The sequence below is a fragment of the Argopecten irradians genome, chromosome 7 (genome assembly GCF_041381155.1).
Source record: "Argopecten irradians isolate NY chromosome 7, Ai_NY, whole genome shotgun sequence".
NCBI classification, from domain to species: domain Eukaryota; kingdom Metazoa; phylum Mollusca; class Bivalvia; order Pectinida; family Pectinidae; genus Argopecten; species Argopecten irradians.
In genome coordinates, this window is record NC_091140.1 from 24,050,471 (window position 1) to 24,073,113 (window position 22,643).

Here is a 22,643-nt window from a genome sequence, read left to right on the forward strand (position 1 = left end):
GTTGTTCAGCATCCTGGGTGGAGGTTAAATCACGCTTTACATGATAATGTCACAAACAAAAGTCTGCTGTATGTTAATTGTTCTTAAGGGTGTTTCCAATGTCAGTAATCATAACATACTACCTCACTGACACTCATTGTATTTTTGATACAATGTAACAATATTTGTAAATCCACATTTCTTGAGATACCCACAAAGGATTCTTCAAATGAAGGTTTCTGGTTTTGCACAAATCTTTTTGTAAGCCAAATCATAATTACCTGATCAAGAAAGGAAAATGGCCAATACACAATCATGACAATATCTTGAATAAGGGATAATGAAGATATATTTCTAATTCACATTTAGATTTCACTGAACAGTACAATCTTTTGTCTATGGAAGTGTGAAGCACTAAATACCAATCATTGCAATTGTAAGATTTAGTTCTTACTTGTCTATGAGTTACAAAGTACAGCATCACTCAGTTAAGAACGGAAAAATGCATGGCCAGTCTGGGTTTTGAACCTGGGACCCACTGAACACTTGCCGAATTAAGCTACCTCAGGTTGGCGGCAATTGACCTGATGCAAATCAAATACATTGTTACTTCCCTTTGTTAGCCCTGGCCCTAAAGACTCATCACACAATCCAGGTTCAGGTATTCCCCCATCCTCGATACTCCAGGGGTTCCGATCACTTACGATCTTTACACCCCTGGTCTACCTCACAGTAAAACTGGAGGCAACGGAATAGAACAGGTAATTTAGTCATTTGATGTACATCAAAAGAGCCGTATAACGGTTGACTGTGGTTGACTGTGTGGCTTTGATGTTAGGCATCGCTCTCTCGTCGCTCTCTCGGTAATCTTCAAAGGAAATCTTTGCTAGCCTGTGAATGGTCAAATGTTTTCTGCTGAGCTGCCTTCGATTTCTTCACTATGAGATAGTCCAGGGGTGTAGAGATCATAAGTGATCGGAACCCCTGGAATATCGAGGATGGTATTCCCTCTGTTTACCGTATCACCAATGCTTGAAACAGGTTTTGATCATAGGCACCAAATCTAGAGTGGGGAAAATGCATGGCTAGAACAGAGTTCTAACCCAGGACCCTCTGAACACTAGCCAAATATGCTTTACTAATTTAGCTACCTGGTTACCAATGATTGACCCTATCCAATTCCGCTACACTTGTTGGATGTTAATGTCCTAATTATGGCTAAGGGGTAGTTAAGGGAGATCTTATGATAGAAATGTGTTTCTTTCATTTTTCTTCTGAAAGCTCACTGTCCATCCACACCTTTTATGGAATTTGTGACAGCTAGCTTGTTATCTGCAGGTCTGTCTTGGTCTCTCGTGATGACCTTCTGGTTGTTTTAGCAAATCAGCCTAATTGTTTAAAGACACTTATTTCAAATACATGCTTTTAATTTGGAATCAGCTGTGCTGCTATATTAGGCTTTTGTTTTCATTTGTGACTTCCACCTTAAAGATGCTCCACCGCTGACAAATGGTATTTTTTCACTATCAAAAACAAGAGCAGACAAAGTAGTATTTTTCAGTCACAAAAATAACTTACTTTACACCATTACCACAATTAAAAAATATTGAGCTTCTAAATTTACTTCAAGTTAAAAATAGGAAAAACAATTAATTGCATTCCGAAAAAATTCCATGGCACTTTATCCTATATCGAATGAAGTACTGATTGTGCATACACCAAATGCGAATTAAATTATTTTATGTTATTTTTTGTGTTGATTAGGTATATATATATACAATTAAACACCAATTATTGTTCAAATAATGAATATCATTTATGATCTGTCGGCGATGGAGCATCTTTAATGATCTGATAATGTTTTAAATTTTTTGTTACACTATTAATAAAAGCCATGCCACAATAACAAGAAGAAATTTGTTAATATTTAAATCCCTCTATTAATAAAAGTCATGCCTCTGTTCTTAAGGATTGTTCACGAGGAATTTCTATCTTGTCTGTGTTTATAGGGCTATAGAGGACAGACTTTGCAGAGGTTGCTATGGGGAACAAATTGGAGAACCAATTTATTAGTGTCAATTTTGATTCATACATGCAGTCATGCATTTTGTGACATCACATTTGTTAATCTGATGAAATAAATATCCATTTCACTAGTGGCGACTGTCCCAATCCTCAGAACATCCTGGCATGTTCAGAAAGCATTTGTACAGTTTAGTCAAATGAATTGAAAAAAAAATCCCAACTCCATCATTTTGATAGCTTCCATAGTAACTAACCTATAAGCTTGATTGTTCTGCTCATTGACATTCTGCACCCTGTGGATGCCAAGGGATATATATATATATGATTACAACAATCGTGTTCTATTGTAACATCAATGATAAATTTTGTCATTTTTCAAATTAAATGTAGAAAAAGTTCTGCTACGTACAAAAACCATTATGAATACTTAATTCAAATTGTGAAACTGAAATTTCATGTAGTTGTCATTTCTTATTATTTATTGTAGGCTTTGTTTGGCTTTGGATGTTTTATAACATATTTGAGCCAATTAAATGAATTATATTGATTTAGTATACCTTGATCGCCTGGTTATAAAAAAAATTCAACTCCCATACTTCACAAGGATATGTATGCTGTGGCTGCTAGAGAAAAGACAAATTAAGGGGGTTGTAAAGACACCTCACTCGCGTTAGATAATTAGCGAATAGCTTGCATTTACAGTACATTTTCTATGACGAAAAATTTTGATGCTTAACAATGTCCTGTGATGATGGTGTGATGAAAATCCTGTAAAGAAACTGAAAGTAATCATTGTTTTATTATTGGAGAAAAATAATCATATCAAAAGTGGACAGGAATATCTTGCCTGATCCAGTGTATGATTATGTCTAGCCAAGACAAGGCTTGCCAATTGTTCAATTTGCTGGCCAGCCAAATCTTAAACAAGCATACATTCAAATGAATGTATTTTTTGACCATTTTACCTCAAAAGACCTTGACAATTATTCAAGGTCATAGGAGTCAACTAGGCTAAAATCTTTAAACAACTTCTTGGTAATACTGTAAATCAACTTTCATTTGTGTGCGATTTAATTTCGTGAATTTTTGCAATCCATTCAATTCGTAAAAGTTTTTCTCCGCAAATAAATATTTACATCATCTATATTGATTAGAATTATCATTCAATTGTTAAATATGCAAATATCAATCTTGAGAATTTGTTTTGAAATAAAAATCACAAAATTTAATAGCTGCAAAATTAAGTTGGTTTACAGTAACTAAGAGGTCAAGACACCTGATATTGGGCTGTATATAATAGCATGCACTCTGATTTGCACTCATATTTTTCACTGCACTTAAGGGTGTAACTGGCTTTGGTTTTGTACTGATGATCATGTCATGATGTTAGACATCTTTATGCCACAACATATCAAAGAAAGCAAATGAAAAGTGAAGGAAATAACCTACATTACAGAGCATTAGTCTAAAACAAATAGTTATGTTTGTCTGTCCTTATTTTGAGGTGTTGAAAACGACATTTGGACGACAGGCTATTTTCTCCAGGGTTTATTTATGTATTATGTATAAATTTTGGAGCCACTAAATTATGCACCCTGTGAGCAATATGCATCTAAACCCCCATCAGAGGTTACTTTGGGATGCAGTTTAGAACGTTTTGTTGACCTTTTTCTCTATAGGGAAGCTTAACCTTGTTCTTGACAGAAACCCCTTGAGATATGATATATACTGTTTAAAACAACACAAAATACAGAAATGTGAGTTTTAAACGATAAAGGACCAATATTGGTTAAGTTGGTGGCTGAGATTGGCTGCACGACTTTTAATTTCTTTTAAAGTGTTTTTACATTACTAATCTGCATCCTATATGAACATATGGCACATGGGATTAAGAAGAAATCGAGCGTTCTGTATCCAGGAATGTGAATTTCTTTCACTTTCACAAAGTATTATTTGACTTAAACATGCATGCATGTTTGATAAAATATACAGATATATTATTTTACAAATATTATCATGAGATCAACAGAGTTGTAAATTAATTAACAAATATATATTTTCCTGCTGATAACTATCACAATAACACACAAAACTGTAGAATACATTTAAGTTGCCTTTCTTCTGATAGTCTTAAAATTTCTTGATTGAAGTTGAAATTCTCACCACTTTTCTTAAAGAAATAAAGTAGAAAGAAATATGACTGAAAATGATTGGTAAAGCTGGGCTTTATTTAGGTGCATCAGATCTCAAGTTTGGGCATCATCATAAGCTCTAAACAATGAATGAGTCTGCAGTGAGTCTGTAGGAAATTCCCACTTTAGTCACTCAACAGGTAGAAGTACCAGGTAAGCTAAGTAACAGCAGGTGTATATCCCAAGCAGGAGTGAACTTTTATCAGAGCAAGATATGATCCATTGCTCTCTGTTATTACTCTTCAGAAACCTGGGGTACAATGTGGCTCTGTGGTTAAGATGTCTAGACATATTACTACACGCCCTTCACCTCTGGGTTGCGAGTTTTAAAGCCATGTGGGACAGTTGTCAGGTACTGACCGATGGTCGGTGGTTTTTCTCCAGGTACTCTGGCTTTCCTCCACTCAAAAACAGGCACATCCTTAAATGACACTGGCTGTTAATAGAACATTAAGCTAATTAAATTAAACCAAAAACAACATCAGAAACCTGTTTGATAAAGATTCTATAAAATGTTTGTTTTACTTTCAAAATGAAGTAATAATCTGATGATTAATGATTAATATTGATTTTCCAGACATGCATATGTCCAATTACATCCAGTTCTTGCTTCCTATTTTGCATGATTGTTTGATAGACTCACTTTGAAGATACCTAAATACATGTGTCTGTATTATGTGTGGATGATCAGTCAGAAGCTGGCCTATACAGACAGTGTATAGACATAAGCTACACAGAAGTCAGGAATCTATCACCATCACCCCTTTCCCATCAATAGCTGTGACCCCAACTGGCCATTTGATCCCTGTAGATTAAGTTGTTACCAGTGTGATAAATCTGGTGAGTAGGTATGTGTAATGGGTCTATTATAGGGGCTGATTGAAGAGGGGCACCTGTCTGATAAGGGGCCACACTTCACACCCACAGGGACTTGTAAAGGTGTGATGTATTTCCTATCAGATGCCCCTGCTCTCTTATCTGATAGCAACCTAGACAAGAACCTCAATATGATACATTGTTTGTAGTTTGGGATCGTTTATAGACAGACAAACTGTCCAATCACTGGACAGGGTGCCTAGCAGATAGGAACTGCTACAAAACAGTCCTTTATGCTGCCAAAATATATGTCCAATAACTCCTGATAATAGACAGACAGCTTCCCTATACATCACAGACAGTTATCTATTGGTGGTACCTCCCTGATACCTCGGTAGAACATAGGACAGGACAGTCCTTATACTCTGTAGCCATGCATGGTGAAAACACTTTCATATATTTATATACAGTAGATATAAAGATGTGTGTGCAACACATTTAAAATCATTTATGAGTTGGGTTTCCATTTATGTTTTTGTTAAGATTACATGATAGTCATATAATACACAACTCTGTATGCATCATTATGGAAACAGAAGTGACATTACTACCAGATATAAAGAAAGTTCTGATAAAAAACCAGTTAAATCATTTTCCCATAGGGGTGCTAAATTATCTGTCCCTTCTTTGAAGCTTAATCACACTCGTTTTAGACACAGAAATTATGATGTCCAATTAAAATAATAATTTCTGATGTTTCAAAGACTTTTGACAAGCTTTCATGTGCAATATTGAAAACAAACCAAAACTAAGTTTTCTCTTTAAGAAGTGGACATAGTCAGCCTTTTCACAAGCACAATAAGCTGATTCTTAAGATCATGCAATAGTGGCAGCAAGTTATGAAGAGACATAAAAAAACAATTGCACTGAGTTCACTTAGACAGGCGTATGTTTTATAAAAAGCAGTAGCGCATCACACTATCTCTCCCCAATTGTTGGTTACAGTCCTTGGTAGTCTGCCTCTCTCTATACCTGATTAGAACTTCAGTCAACTTGGCTAATGGCCACCCTACACATTTGTTTTCCTCTTTGATGGAAGCTAATTATGTGTACATTCACATGTAAATTGAAAGTGTTGTGATATCAGTCTCTCTAGCGTATAAATTGCCAAGATATCTTCATAGTTGTCATAACTTTATTTCCAGACATGGTCTAAATCTAGAGACCGGAATTCTTTTGGTGCCTGGTAGCTTATAGCTTCTAAAGAGCTGTGCGCTAATAATGACACCAGTTCTGGTTGTGGTTGTTTGTGTTGACTGAGTCGGCCAGGTGTTGGCCAGACACTCCCACTCAGACTGCCCTCTGATATGTTCCTGTATCAGAGCTAATCTCACTGCCTCTGGTTTCAGATACATTGACTATTTTGTTCTTTCCCTAATTGTTAACTTTTTCATGCATTTTCAACAAAAGGTTATTAGGTTTGTATTTGAGATAGTAGAATGTTTTACAACTGATGATGATACAAGTTTGTGGATATTCAAAGAATTCTGTACAGTTGTAAACATTTTCAAGAACAAATATAATATTCAGTAATAGGTTACTAGGTTTCTTTTTGAGATAGTGGAACATTCTCAGCTGATGGTGATGAACTTGCAAGTTTGCCGATATTTAAGAAAATTCTGTACAGCTGTAAACATTTGGTCCAATTTTCAGTACCCAAAAAGTTACTAAATTTGTTTTTGATAGCATAGTCATCTGACCCGAAGGGTCAGGATGACCTATAGTCGTCATGTTTCGTCCGTCGTCGTCCGCCGTCCGCCGTCCGCCGTGCGCCGTGCGCCGTGCGCCGTGCGCCGTCCGCCGTGCGTTAACTTTTCACATTTTGAACTTCTTCTCAAGTTCTACCAGTGCAATTTGGCTGAAACTTGCATGAAATGATCCTGCCATGGTCCCGACAAAGTGTTGTTATTTTTTGGGTCGATCCGAAATCCAAGATGGCCGCCACAGCCGCCATCTTGAAAACACATTTTGAACTTCTTCTCAAGTTCTACTGGTGCGATTAGGCTGAAACTTGCATGAAATGATCCTGACATGGTCCCGACAAAGTGTTGTTACTTTTCGGGTCGATCCGAAATCCAAGATGGCCGCCACAGCCGCCATCTTGAAAACACATTTTGAACTTCTTCTCAAGTTCTACCGGTGCGATTTGGCTGAAACTTGCATGAAATGATCCTGACATGGTCCCGACAAAGTGTTGTTATTTTTCGGGTCGCGATCCGAAATCCAAGATGGCCGCCACAGCCGCCATCTTGAAAACACATTTTGAACTTCTTCTCAAGTTCTACCGTGCGTGCGATTTGGCTGAAACTTGCATGAAATGATCCTGACATGGTCCCGACAAAGTGTTGTTACTTTTCGGGTCGATCCGAAATCCAAGATGGCCGCCACAGCCGCCATCTTGAAAACACATTTTGAACTTCTTCTCAAGTTCTACCGGTGCGATTTGGCTGAAACTTGCATGAAATGATCCTGACATGGTCCGACAAAGTGTTGTTATTTTGGGTCGACAAAATCCAAGATGGCCGCCACAGCCGCCATCTTGAAAACACATTTTGAACTTCTTCTTTTACGGTGCGTGGCTGAAACTTGCATGAAATGATCCTGACATGGTCCCGACAAAGTGTTGTTATTTTCGGGTCTCCGAAACCAAGAGCCGCCAAGCCGCCATCTTGAAAACACATTTTGAACTTCTTCTCAAGTTCTACTGGTGCGATTTGGCTGAAACTTGCATGAAATGATCCTGACATGGTCCCGACAAAGTGTTGTTATTTTCGGGTTGATCCGAAATCCAAGATGGCCGCCACAGCCGCCATCTTGAAAATACATTTTGAACTTCTTCTCAAGTTTCTGCCGTGTATGGCTGAAACTTGCATGAAATGATCCTGACATGGTCCCGACAAAGTGTTGTTACTTTTTCGGGTCTATCCGAAATCCAAGATGGGCCGCCACAGCCGCCATCTTGAAAACACATTTTGAACTTCTTCTCAAGTTCTACCGGTGCGATTTGGCTGAAACTTGCATGAAATGATCCTGACATGGTCCCGACAAAGTGTTGTTATTTTTTGGGTCGATCCGAAATTCAAGATGGCTGCCACAGCCGCCATCTTGAAAACACATTTTGAACTTCTTCTCAAGTTCTACCGGTGCGGTTTGGCTGAAACTTGCATGAAATGATCCTGACATGGTCCCGACAAAGTGTTGTTATTTTTCGGGTCAATCCGAAATCCAAGATGGCCGCCACAGCCGCCATCTTGAAAAGCACATTTTGAACTTCTTCTCAAGTTCTACTGGTGCGATTTGGCTGAAACTTGCATGAAATGATCCTGACATGGTCCCGACAAAGTGTTGTTATTTTTCGGGTCGATCCGAAATCCAAGATGGCCGCCACAGCTGCCATCTTGAAAATACATTTTGAACTTCTTCTCAAGTTCTACCGGTGCGATTTGGCTGAAACTTGCATGAAATGATCCTGACATGGTCCCGACAAAGTGTTGTTATTTTTCGGGTTGATCCGAAATCCAAGATGGCCGCCACAGCCGCCATCTTGAAAACACATTTTGAACTTCTTCTCAAGTTCTACTGTTGCGATTTGGCTGAAACTTGCATGAAATGATCCTGACATGGTCCCGACAAAGTGTTGTTATTTTTCGGGTCGATCTGAAATCCAAGATGGCTGCCACAGCCGCCATCTTGAAAACACATTTTGAACTTCTTCTCAAGTTCTACCGGTGCGATTTGGCTGAAACTTGCATGATATGATCCAGACATGGTCCCGACAAAGTGTTGTTATTTTCCGGGTCGATTTGAAATCGAAGATGGCTACCATGACACTATATCTAATTAATTTCCTACATGTTAAGGCCCTTGGGCCTCTTGTTTGAAATAAAATTTGTTCAAAGAAATTGAAAATGATCCTGACATGGTCCTGACAAAGTGACACCATATAAAATTAATTTTACTATTGCCAAGGTAGTCAGATGACCGTTAAGGCCCTTTGGGCCTCTTGTTTCTATATGCAAATGAAAAAAACATTCTCTGATTCAACATGAGAGCAGTGTATTCATGTGCTGTGCAGTTTTGAATATCAGGAGTGCCTTTAAGATTGGAAATATTTGCTTTTATAGTTTTACGTCCTATTAACAGCTAGGGTCATGTAAGGATGTGCCAGGTTTATGGTGTAGAAAAAATGCGGTTCAGTGGTCAGTACCTGGCAACTGCCCCACATGGGATTCAAACTTGCAACCACCAGTCTCTAGAATATTAAAAACATCACTTAAATTTGGTTTGATAATTTCTATCTCTGTAAAAGTCCGATCCTAGACAATCTAGGTTTGAAACTAGGGGGAGATAATCTAGTATTAGAATTCTGTATTGAAAAATTTTTGCGTAACTTAGGGTCTCACATGGCCAGTCTTATTGGGACCATGTAGCGATCATTTCAGAAAAAATTTCAACTAAATATATATAAACTGATGGAACATAGGACAGCTAGAATGTATTTACATAGAGATAACATACTTACCAAGTGTTCTGTCACTTATTCAATTCAAGTGAATTTCCAAAAAGATCTACCAGTAATTATTTCACTACTTTAGCCTTATTGAATCAGAAATTGGGAACATAGGATTGAGTTACTACAGTATTAAAAGATAATGGAAAATATATAGTTTATCAGTCATGTTGACTAGAACAATCAATGTCAGTATTCAAAGGCTAGAGTAAGATAAGAATAAGAGGTGACTTTCTGTCTGAATATTATCAGATCAATTAATGTCAGATGTTGTATGATGTAATAGATTGGAACTCTCCGCAATTTTGCCCTGTTACTGATTTCTTTATTGCAAGATAAGCGGCAAACCGTTCAATAAGGTGATGAAGTCGGAGACTGAAACCGAAATGAGAATCTTTGTGTGAACTGTATATTGATTAATGTACCAACAGTAGCCTAACACATGTAAATAATTGATCCTGTTTATTATTGTTTCATAAGATCCATACTGATTCTAATGGGGAGAAACACGGTGAAACTTATCTAAGCGAGTCGAACATATAGATCTAACAACAAGAAAACAATGAAATGGATAAAGTAAACAATGAAAATCTGCTTCTTTTAAAAGCCTTCCAATGAAGTGAGTGACTTTTTAGCAAATTTTTTTTTATTAATTCTTTTAATTTACTTCTAAGTAAGTGAAATGTAAAAGGCTAGATTTTGAGCCCTTTGTTTGTGGTTGTCTGGACAGTTGTCGATCATTCTCACTTGTTCATCTGTCTGCTTTAGCAATTCTCAGACGGTTTTCAACTGAAGACTTCTTCCATGTTATGACCAGGTTGAAATATTGGATTGAGACAATTAAGGTTTGTTAAATTCATATGCCTGTACGGTAATACTGAAGGAAACTTTTGCTTTGCCTTAATCTAAATCTTCACTGTGATAAATGGTCTACAGATATGGCCTGTGAGAAGTTCCAGAGAAGATGTGCAGGTTTTGTCATTTTGCCACGAAAGATTGCAGCATTGCAAGATAATGTTTTCCCTTACAACAGCAGAAGTTCTTGGTCATTGTCCAAAGTTTTTAAGTTTGGAATCTCAGTTGAAGTGTGTGAAGTAAGTGTGCATGTATGTGTTTAAGTGATCAGGTTTAGTGCAGCATGGTGCAGAAACTTATACTGCCTGTGTACAGTAGCCCATACACAGTTGATATCTGTCTGTTTGTGTGAATCTCCAACACTAACCAGTGGTAGAAGGCTTCCATCATAAAGATAGGTTTATGATGATTCCTCCCGTCACCTGAACCTTTGACCTTGCTTTGGTACATTCCGTAAAGATTCTTTGAGATCATTAAAGAACCCAAAACATCATGTTGATGGAGGAAGATGGCCCGCGGGAGGACTAAAGGTATATGGAACACTGTATGGAACACTTCATATTACATCGTTGCCATACAGATCTTCATTAGTGCCTGTGTATCGCCAAGTATATAGGTGGCATTTATAATGCCAGGCCATATCATCATTAATGTTTAAAAGTACAAAAAGGTGTTTTTTTAATATAATTTACTGACATGTCAGCTGACAACTTTATGGTTGAATCTCATAACTAGCATTTCACCCTAAGGTCTTGCCCCAAATTAGAGGAAACACCCTCATGTCTAAGTCAGAAGGAGCCTTGCCTGCACTGCTTAGTTTAATAACCTCTGCAAAAACAAATCAGATAAGTTAATATAATTTACTTGGATTCTTTTAGTATAAGAGGCGGCTTTTGGTCTAAAGCTCCTTAAGTTAAAAACTAAATTGGTCATAGATAATATATAAGTCAGACTATCATGGCTACAGTGATAGACTGTACTGAGGAAACTTACAAGTGTTTTACTTTACGGCCTGTTTATTTGCTGAACATTTAATAAGAAAATTACCAATTATCTTTCAAAGAAATCTAAATTGCCAGTGTTGAAGTTTTTATTCTCATTTGTTCCTGAACTTACATGGAGTAAAATTTAAATTGAAAAATTATGTTTCAGGATTTATCGTCTTGTTTGCCCGAGTTTACCAGGGGGTTGCCAGCACCAGCCCAAGAAGAGATGAGATATATCGGCACAGGTGGAATAAGTAACCTTGAGATTGGTTTCTGTTGTAGGCCAAAATGATATAGTGTAAGAGAACAAACTATAGACTCACAGTTCAATAATGTTATAACTACAGCAGATTGTGCATGCCCTACCCAGGTCTCCTATGTATTCCTGATTTATAGCCCCAGACAGAATGTTGTTGTCTACTGAGATTGGCTGTGGCTGTTGTATATCATTTTGTTGGTCTTTTTCCTGGCCCTCAGCTAATCCATCTTTCCATCTCTCACAAACCAGTCCTGTCTATCCTGGTAGTCTATTTTCTCTTAAGTTATCATTTCATTCCTTTCAGTGTACCAATAGTAATACATTACAACCGTCCTTCCACCTCTTGGTAATGAGTTGGAAACCCATGTGGAGCAGTTGCTAGGCACTGACCACTGGTTGCCAATTGTTGTGACCACTAGTTGCCAATTGTTGTGACCACTAGTTGCCAATTGTTGTAACCTCTAGTTGCCAATTGTTGTGACCACTAGATGCCAATTGTTGTGACCACTAGTTGCCAATTGTTGTGACCACTAGTTGCCAATTGTTGTGACCACTAGTTGCCAATTGTTGTGACCACTAGTTGCCAATTGTTGTAACCACTAGTTGCCAATTGTTGTGACCACTAGATGCCAATTGTTGGTTGTTGTACTCCATCTGGCTTAATTTGTCAATGTTTTTGACTTGCAAGTTCTTAAATGACGTTGGCACTTTTAAGAGGACTTGCAATAAAACAAACAATCTTTTTAATGAAAATAGGCCAAAAGGGGAGATATTCAAATGACGGAGTTCATTTTAGAAATAAGAAGTTAATTGGTCTGGTGGCCTGTTATTATTTTATACATTCAGCTATTTTAGATTTTACTGTTGTACTCTCCTGCCATCACCCATTACTCTTCCACTTAACTCCTCTCACGCTCTGCTGAATCTCTGCAACTTGTCTCTAATAAACATCTGGCTAATTGTACAACTTTCTCATTGTATTATGTAAGAGACCATGTAGATCAGATTTAATGATACCAATTTTCACTTACAAAAGGTTACTGAGTTCAGATTCTAATGCATACTACATTTATCCTTGCTTAAAGTGCTTCATGCTATAAATCTTTCATATAAAAAGATTGCTTATAAATGTGACCTTCATGCTTATTTTTAAAATCCTCAACCTTGGAGATGATTGGCCGCAACATTCCTATAGTTTACTGATGTATACATAAAAATTAAATGCTCATTCAGCTTATGTCATGGCGCAGCATCCGTTGTCCGTCCTTCCTTCCGTCTTCTGTCCGTCCATCTGTCCGTCCGTCAACATTTCCTTTAAATTGCTGCTAGTCATTTCTGCATAGATTGTAACCAAATTTGGCCACTAACATCCTTGGAGGAATGGGAACAGAACTGACATAAATTTTGTCTCTGACCCCCCAGGGGCAGGAGAGGCAGGGCCAAATAGGAGAAATAGAGGTAAATCCTATAAATCGCTACTTGTGCTAGAGTTCTGCATGGATTGTAACCAAATTTGGCCACAAACATCCTTGGGGGAAGGGGAACAGAACTTGTATAAATTTTGGCTCTGACCCCCCGGGGGCAGGAGGGGCGGGGCCCAAAAGGGGAAATCGAAAATCCTGTAAATTGCTACTTTTCCTAGAGTTCTGCATGGATCATAACCAAATTTGGCCACAAACATCCTTGGGGGAAGGGGAACAGAACTTGTATAAATTTTGGCTGTGACCCTCGGGGGCAGGAGGTGCGGGGCCCAATAAGGGAATTAGAGGTAAATATTCAAATTCCTTCAGAAAAAAACCAATGAACCTGTATTCATAACAGTACTTGGCATTACAAACCAGGTGAGCGATACAGACCCCCTGGGCCTCTTGTTTAGATAACTTGAGACGAAGTTTCAAGTGACCTATTTTTATCGCCTTTTGTCTGTCGTTGTACGTTGTGCAGTATGCGTTGTGCAACGATAAGCATTTTACCTTTTCATCTTCTTCTCCAGAACTGCAGAACCAAATTCAATGAAATTTCACAGAAAATATGGTCCCAGGCCCCTAGGGTTAGAGGGATTGGGCCAAAAGGGGTCAAATAGCCTTTAACTTCAAAAATCTTCTTCTGAAATTCCGAAATGGTAAACTCAAATATTCTTCAATGGAAAGGTCTTAAGGTCCTTCACAAAAATTGTGAATTATATGACCTTGGGGTCTCATGTTTCCCCCTGGGGAGGGGATTAAGTAAATACTATAGTTTTTATATAGGGAAAATACATTTTAAGCATTATTTGGTCTTATGTAATGGAAAATGATTCAAATATTGTCAGAATTATCAGCATGAGATGGCCATTGATCCTATTAACAAATTTTCTATGACTGACCCAAATGGCCTGAGGGTTGTGTCCAAAAGGGGTGTCTTTTAATTTATAAATGCTTTTTACAGATTTGAACCGACTTTGCAATGCTCTTTCTGTATAAGCATTCAGGTGACCATCAAGGCCTCTTGGGCCTCTTGTCTGTATTATTAGCAGTCAAATTACATTAATGAAATGTTAAATATCTATGAATGTAAGACTTCACTAACAATAGAAATATACACTTGGAAAATGAGTGTATTAGTGATAAAAACCTCACACTGCAGAGAAGATTCTATCAAGGAAATTGATACTGAAATGTTTGGCTGTAGCTTAGTGTAGGGCATTCAAAGCTGTCTGTCTAATGTCAAAATATTTGTAGAAATCAGATTCCAAACTGAAATGTTTTTACGATGTTGAAATACCCAGATCACTAAAGAAGTCTTTATTTTGGTTTCCACCTCTATTTTAATGATGACATTTGTGAGGCTAAAAGGTCGGCCATCAAACAGACGGGATAGTAGAAGATGATAGGGGCATGTGTTTATGTGTATGTCTGTGTTGGCCTCTGAGGAATTGGTTACACCTGTATAGCCATCTAAATGTTTGTCATTAGCTACTGATTGCCTGTATACTAAGCCTTGCTGACGATATTAGACCAGAATTGTTCAGTATACTACTGACACTATGGGGCAATCAACATTCTAACATTCTAAGTCAGCATCAGTTGCAGCAAGTGGGAAAGACTTCACTCTAAGTCAAGTGTGTGAAATGAAACACTACTGGGATTTAAACCAATGTTTGCTAGTGCATATTAAAGTGATTGTTACACTTGTACTTAAAGTGACTTTAGCCCCTTCATTTTGACACACACATTCAAATGACTTCAATTCTTAGATAGGTAGATGGTGTTTATAGAAAAGACAAGAAGATCCAGGATCTGTTGAAATTGGTAAAATTAAATTATTTTTCTAGTTAGAATTGGCAAGAAAATACATTGAACGTTAAATTGCTTTAGAATATAAAGGATTAGGCTAGAATTGATAAGAAAACTAGAAACGTTCAAAGTAGATGATTGTAAAAGGAAATCTTGGGCAGTAGTAGGACATTACTGCCAAGGCAAACCAATCACAAATGTATATGGCAGGACAAAAGTAAAAAAATGGACTCGCTGTCATTATCATAAACCACATTGTCAAGATAGGATGGATTTTAAAGCTAGGAAAGGTTGAATCTGCAGTTTGAAATGTTTTAACTGACAAGAATGTTATGGTAGATAAGGACTAGCTTAGTAAGGTGATCATGCTCTCTTTTTAATGTCAATAAAAGGAGATGTTTAAAATGTTTCCGTGAGTATGATTAATATACAATGTTGTACAAAGTACTGTTTTGCACTTCCCAATGACGGCGCAATGTTTACATGTTGTGTGTTGGCGACGCTATGTTGTTCGCTACTATCTTATTTGTATTTGTAACATTTTCCTTCCCAGGGCCGCGGTGGCCGAGTGGTTAAGATGTACCGACATATTACCACATGCCCTCCACCTCTGGGTCGCGAGTTCGAATCCCATGTGGGGCATTTGCCAGGTACTGACCGCTGGTCGGTGGTTTTTCTCCGGGTACTCCAGCTTTCCTCCACCAACAAACCTGGCACGTCCTTAAATGACCCTGGCTGTTAATAGGATGTTAAACTAATCAAATCTTGCATGCAAAGGGATAAAATATATCAGAACAACAACAGTCTTTGTTACTAGTAGCAAGACAATGCATTTTATTCACCGGACTGACAAGTCCTATCCGTTATCTACTGTGAATTGGCGAGAATTGGCCTGGTACATACAATGTACGTTTGGGTGTTTCGATATATTAAAACAGACTCCTACAGTTGTTAAGCTTTACGAAACTTGCAACAGATATCCCTAATATTGAAGTGTTTTAAACAAAAGTACAAATATACAACTGTATGGTAACATTCTGAGAGTGGTAAACATTTATTGTAGATCTTATAACACTTTCTATGTTGTACCAGAAAATATATCTTGTACTGTAGTTACTGTATATGCTTTTGAAAAAATAGACAATTATTGCTTCTACTTACCTAATTGACCTGTAATTTTCATTTTAAATTCCTTCCACATGGAGTCCCAAGGACTCCCATCATTTTATCTTAAGAGTCCCTAGGCATTTTGTAAGTCAGGGACGCAGAAAACCTAATCCCTGTACTTGCCACCTCAATTTTTTCATGCACCATGGGCCCTTATTTGCTCAAATACGGCATTTTAAGTACTGTGTTATAGATCATGCATTCCAGATTTTATACTATGGCAAAAAGATTTGTCCTGAATATAATGCCAGCACTGGATAAGGACTAAATGATAATTTAAAGAGTAAAGAATTATAATTTACACCTTTAACTTCTATATTTCTGAATTTTATCGTCCACAACTTATATTTTCGTTCATTTATAAGTGCCCCCTTTGTAAAATTATTAGCTCATTGGCGCTAATTACCGTGAATACTGTAAGTGTCCTTTTAATCAATTTTCTTAGCTTTCAAGCTCCCTTAGTTCTTATTGCGTCAAATACAGTATTTCAAGAACTGCATAGAAACAATTTCCAGGCATCTGAATGAAACAAAAAGACTTGAATGTTGTCCATTGCTACAGATGTTTGCTGCAATGTAATTATAGATAGTTCAAGGCAGTGCGGGGGTGGATTTCACCTGATAAGTTACCGATAGATATATATTTCTGAGCTAATCTGGGACGTAATCATTTAGGGTTTTTGGATGTATTTGCAGGGTTGAGTGAACTGGAGTAATAAAACCTTGATGCCTGTCAGCAGCTGACGTGTAACAATCACTTCTAAAACCAGATAAGCAGAATACCTAAAGTTATCCTGATCTCAGTATTTACATATATATATAGAAACTCAACTTTTCCTATCTCAGCGCCAGGCTTCAGCCCTTACAGAAATTTAAAGCCAGCGCTCAACAGTAGTTTGGAATATCAGTTTTAATGAATGTAATAAAATAAAAATAATTTAAATTTCCAGCCCAATAAAAAATATTACCAAGATAAAAACAGGAGGCTTTTACATTTGCAGTAATAGTCCCCATATGGCTTTGTAGTGGTGTAATGTGTGAGAGCAGCAGACATGAACAGGGACACAGCGTTATGAAGGCTGTCTAGAACACAGTCAACATTCACAGACCTCTAATCTAATACGAAACAGATGCTTCATATTTAGTGGGAAAGCATTTGCAATTTCATGAAATCTGATAGGTTTCTTGCAGAGATGTAGGAAAAAAAGATGGATTTCAATAATGTGGGAATTTTGCAATTTGGCGTTCATGTAAGTATAAAGAGTTTCTGATTCTAATGTTTATGATGAAAATCACCGTGTAATATTTAATAGACTTCAGAAATGTGTTGGTACAGTGTGACAGTTGGAATTTCTATAAGCAATAAAGCTGAAACACATGACAGATATAATAAGTACAGTACTGCAGTATATCTGAATAGGCAATGAAGCTAGTGTGTATTGTTTGTTTCTTTAAAGGTCCAGTAGCTATATACAGACATTCCATTTAGCGAAAAAATATTTTTATGAACTCAATGTGATGCTTTCAGCAAATCTGTCAAAAGTACATAAAAGTATATGATACAAATTTGTATACTAGATTCTTTACACATACTGATTTTCCACCAGTCATTTTGCATTGCGGTACTATCAGATGACCAATTTCATTTGACAATGATTTTAAGGCACTATTGAAATATTTATAGTTATAGTTGTGGCATATTTGATGTTTGTTTTTACATCACAATGATAAGTGTAATTCCTGGGCCTAGTTGTTTAAAATTTTAAAAATCAAGATAAAATAATTTCTAGGAATGCAAATTTTACAAAATTTTATAAGAATCTAAGAACTCCATTCTTTACTTACTTGCTGAGTTTAGTGAAAATATAATCACACATTTTGCAGTATATGTAATTAAGCTAATTATGCTTTGAATAACCAGGCCCTGGAGTATAACTTTACAGGTAATGCAATTATCAGATGGTCATGAAAGCAATTATTAAATCTCATTTGAAAGAAAAGAAGTTTACAATAGAATTGATTGTACAGAATGTTGAAATTTTTTTCTTGAATTGCATTACATAGTCTCTTCTGTCTTCTGTAATAAATGGATTTTGCCCTTTGCTTTCTGTGCATTATTACGTCATCTGACCACAATGTCATCATGATTTGTCCAAATCGCTCCTCCTTAACCCCAAATGCAATTTTCTTTCTTTATTAAGTCAAGTGTTTTTTATACACAGGTCAAATTCTATTGAAATTGATGGTTTTATTCAGCAGATGGTCTGTATAAGAAAGTGGTTGCTAAGGCAGGATTGAATGTAAATTATCATTGAAGGCTGGCAATCATATCTCATATGGGGTTAGAGGGGCAGGGCCCAAGCTTGGAACTTACCTCATTGTTTTGCTTTAAAATTGTACTCATCTTTTACGCTTGAATGAATTACAACCAGATTTAGTGTGAAAGATTTGTGGGAGAGGGCAATCCTATATAAAATGAGTCTTGCCCTATGGGGACAGAATGCATGACTGGGCCTCAAATGGGGAACTTGGCAGAAATTTTTGCTTTAAAATTTTGGTTCTTCTTATTTAATAAATAAATTTTTACAAAAAAAGTCAATAAAAAATTGTCAAGTATTTGTTATTCCCAGGTTGAAAAAAACCACCCTATCAAATAAAGCATATTCCTTTTTAAAAATTACTAAAGTTTAATACGTTGTTTAAGTCTTTCTTGGAATAGATGTGTCTATTACTATTTAGGCCTATGGGCCCCATGTTATCATGTCCATCGTATATATTATAGCTATCTTTGCATAAAGCAGGGTTTTGTGCCCCAACACATACTGACAACCTATCATTTGGTACATGATTTAGTCACTAGATTGACAATCAGATTGGTAGATTCAGATATTCTGTTATTGAGTTAGCAGCATCCTGGAGATGTGCAGTATATAGATATAAGGTGCTTCGTGTTTAGTGTTTATTACGCTGCCCAGTACCCGAGGGGGAGATACTTGACTTATGAATCAAGACATGTATCCCCCTCCCTTGTGTATGATATGGGCTATATAGAAATTGCATGTGTGATGATGGTAAAACAGAGACCTCTGTACTGACATAGATTGTATCAGTGTGTATATGATAGGACTCATTGAATGTTGGTTAATAGAACCTCGCCCACAGAATACTGCTACTCTGAATCATTCTGCACATGGCTGCTGCATGCATGCACTCTTTCTTTTTATTTCTTTTAAATGGTCTTCAAATCCTGTAGATGTTCTGAAGTTTTGATGGAAATATAAAATGAATTTTATAGCCCACAAGCACGATATAGCAACGAAGTTGTTAAAATAAATAACCTTGACCTTTATTGATTCTTTAGTTTGGTTTGATTGGTGAAGCATCCTATAAAAAGACAGTCATTTAAGAATGTCCCAGGTTATAGGTGGATGAAATTCAAATTACCTGAAGAAAAACCACCATCCAGCGATCAGTACACATGGGATGCAAACTTGAAACCTAGAGATGGAGCTCTTGTGGAAATATGTTGGAAAATCTTAAATCATAGCTAGCTCCTGTCCTTCATTTAACGCCATAGTTATACCCCCACAAAGAAGTTAAGAGGGGTATACTGGAATCGGGTTGTACGTCAGTCTGTCTGTCTGTTTGCAGACACAACTTAATTTTAATGTCCAGCAAACTCCTCCAAAACTACTTGACAGATTTTGATACAATTTTGATCAACAGAACCCTTACATAAAGAGGAATTGAGTAAACTCTATAGGGTATTGTAATGTCCCGTATTAATGAAGTTATTACTAAATTTGTGCAGCAGGGTCACTACCATAGTCATCCACTCTGGCGACAGTTCTTTTTCTACCAAATATATGCTAAATCCTATGAGATCTTCTTCTCGAATGGGATCATTCTATTATGTCCACTGTTGCCAATAGGACTATCAGTTTTGCAGATTTGCCTTAACTGTTTTGTTTTTTAGCTCACCTGGTCCGAAGGACCGAGGTGAGCTTATGGGATACCGCAGCGTCCGGCGTCCGGCGTCCGGCGTCCGGCGTCCGTCAACAATCGACTTCTTCTCCATAACCGCTGGTCGGATTTCAACAAAATTTGACTGGTAGTATCCTTATGGGCTACTAACTGAAAATTGTACAAATGATGGGGCTGATCCCCTGGGGGCCTGAGGGGTGGGGCCAAAAGGGGTCAATTTGGCTATTTCCATATAAACGACTTCTTCTCTGAAACCAAGCATGGGATAGCACTCATAATGCAATGGTAGCATCCTTATAGGGTGGGGATTTCAAAATTGTACAAATGATGGGGCTGACCCCCCGGGGGCCTGAGGGGCGGGGTCAAATGGGGTCAATTTGGCTATTTCCATAAAAACAACTTCTTCTCTGAAACTAAGCAAGAGATAGCACTCATAATGCAATGGTAGTATCATTATAGGGTGGGGATTCAAAATTGTACAAATGATGGGGCTGACCCCCGGGGGGCCTGAGGGGCGGGGTCAAAAGGTGTCAATTTGGCTATTTCCATATAAATGACTTCTTCTCTGAAACTAAGAAAGAGATAGCACTCATAATGCAATGGTAGTATCCTTATAGGGTGGGGATTCAAAATTGTGCAAATGATAGGGCTGACCCCCCCCCCCTCCCCGGTGGCTTGAGGGGCGGGATCAAAAGGGGTCAATTTGGCTTTTTCCATATAAATGACTTCTTCTCTGCAACTAAGCGTGGTATAGCACCCATAATGCAATGGTAGCATCCTTATAGGGTGGGGATTCCAAATTTTGCAAATGATAGGGCTGACCCCCTGGGGGCCTGAGGGGCGGGGTCAAAAGGGGCCAATTTGGCTATTTCCATATAAACGACTTCTTCTCTGAAACTAAGCATGGTATAGCTCCCATAATACAATGGTAGCATCCTTATAAATTCGGGATTCCAAATTGTGCAAATGATAGGGCTGCCCCCCCCCCCCCCCCCCCGGGGGCTTGAGGGGCGGGGTCAAAAGGGGTCAATTGGGCTATTTCCATATAAATGACTTCTTCTCTGCAACTAAGCATGGTATAGCACCCATAATGCAATGGTAGCATCCTTATAGGGTGGGGATTCCAAATTGTGCAAATGACAGGGCTGACCCCCGGGGGCCTGAGGGGCGGGGTCAAAAGGGGTCAATTTCCATATAAATGACTTTTTCTCTGCAACTTAACATGGGATTATGCTCATAATGCAATGGTTACATCCTTATAGGGTTTGGATTCAAAATTTTGCAAATGATGGGGCTGACCCCCCAGGGGCCTGAAGAGTGGGGTCAAAAGGGGTTAATTTAGCTATTTCCATATAAACGACTTCTTCTCTGCAACTAAGAATGGAAGAGCACTTATAATGCAATGGTAGCATCCTTACAGGGTTGGGATTTGAAATTGTACAAATGATAGGGCTGACCCCCGGGGCCTTAGACGGCAATAGATGCGAGGTCAAAAAGGTCAATTAAGCTACTACTCTCATATAAATTACTTTGTCTCTGAACCTATGTATTGGATAGCATATTTGTATGGTATCAACAGCATCATTGTATGGTTGTGATTCAAAATTAAACTTTGGTAGTCAATTTTGCTTATATTTCTAATTGTCAGAGTCTTGTGATAATTACTAACAAAAAACCAGGTGAGCGATACAGGCCCTCTGGGCCTCTTGTATTGTTTTTAGCCCACCATCATCAGATGGTGGGCTATTCAAATCGCCCTGCGTCCGTGGTCAGTCGTCCGCCGTCTGTCGTCCGTCGTCCGTCCGTAAACAATGCTTGTTATCACTATTTCTTAAAAACTGCCACAGGGATTTTGTTCAAACTTCACATGGAGGGTCCCCTTAGTCCATATTTGTGCCATACAGATTTTGAGGCTGATCGGAAAAACAAGATGGCCGCCAGGCAGCCATCTTTGATTTTGGCAGTTGAAGTTTGTTATCGATATTTCTTGAGAACTACTGAAGGGATTTTGTTCAAACTTCACATGGAGGTTACCCTTGGTCCCTAGTTGTGCCATACAGATTTTGAGGCTGATCGGAAAAACAAGATGGCCGCCAGGCAGCCATCTTTGATTTTGGCAGTTGAAGTTTGTTATCAATATTTCTTGAGAACTATTGAAGGGATTTTGTTCAAACTTCACATGGAGGTTACCCTTGGTCCCTAGTTGTGCCATACAGATTTTGAGGCTGATCGGAAAAACAAGATGGCCGCCAGGCAGCCATCTTTTATTTTGGCAGTTGAAGTTTGTTATCAATATTTCTTGAGAACTACTGAAGGGATTTTGTTCAAACTTCACATGGAGGTTACCCTTGGTCCCTAGTTGTGCCATACAGATTTTGAGGCTGATTGGAAAAACAAGATGGCCGCCAGGCAACCATCTTTGATTTTGACAGTTGAAGTTTGTTATCGATATTTCTTGAGAACTATTGAAGGGATTTTGTTCAAACTTCACATGGAGGTTACCCTTGGTCCCTAGTTGTGCCATACAGATTTTGAG

At 37.9% G+C, this 22,643-nt stretch overlaps 1 protein-coding gene across 5 annotated transcripts in view; it reads left to right on the top strand.

Annotated features, from left to right (window-relative positions):
* The window catches only part of LOC138327922 (serine-rich adhesin for platelets-like), a 70,680-nt gene that overhangs the window by 12,049 nt on the left and 35,988 nt on the right, over positions 1-22,643 (top strand). Inside the window, exon 2 of one of the 5 annotated variants that reach the window (XM_069274383.1) lies at positions 11,590-11,721. The exons of 3 other annotated variants lie outside the window; for them this stretch is intronic. The gene's annotated coding sequence lies outside the window, so the exon portion shown is untranslated. Of the gene's footprint in view, positions 1-11,589; positions 11,722-17,226; positions 17,374-22,643 lie in introns of those variants that run through there. One more of the 5 variants, XM_069274384.1, reaches the window with a different exon arrangement.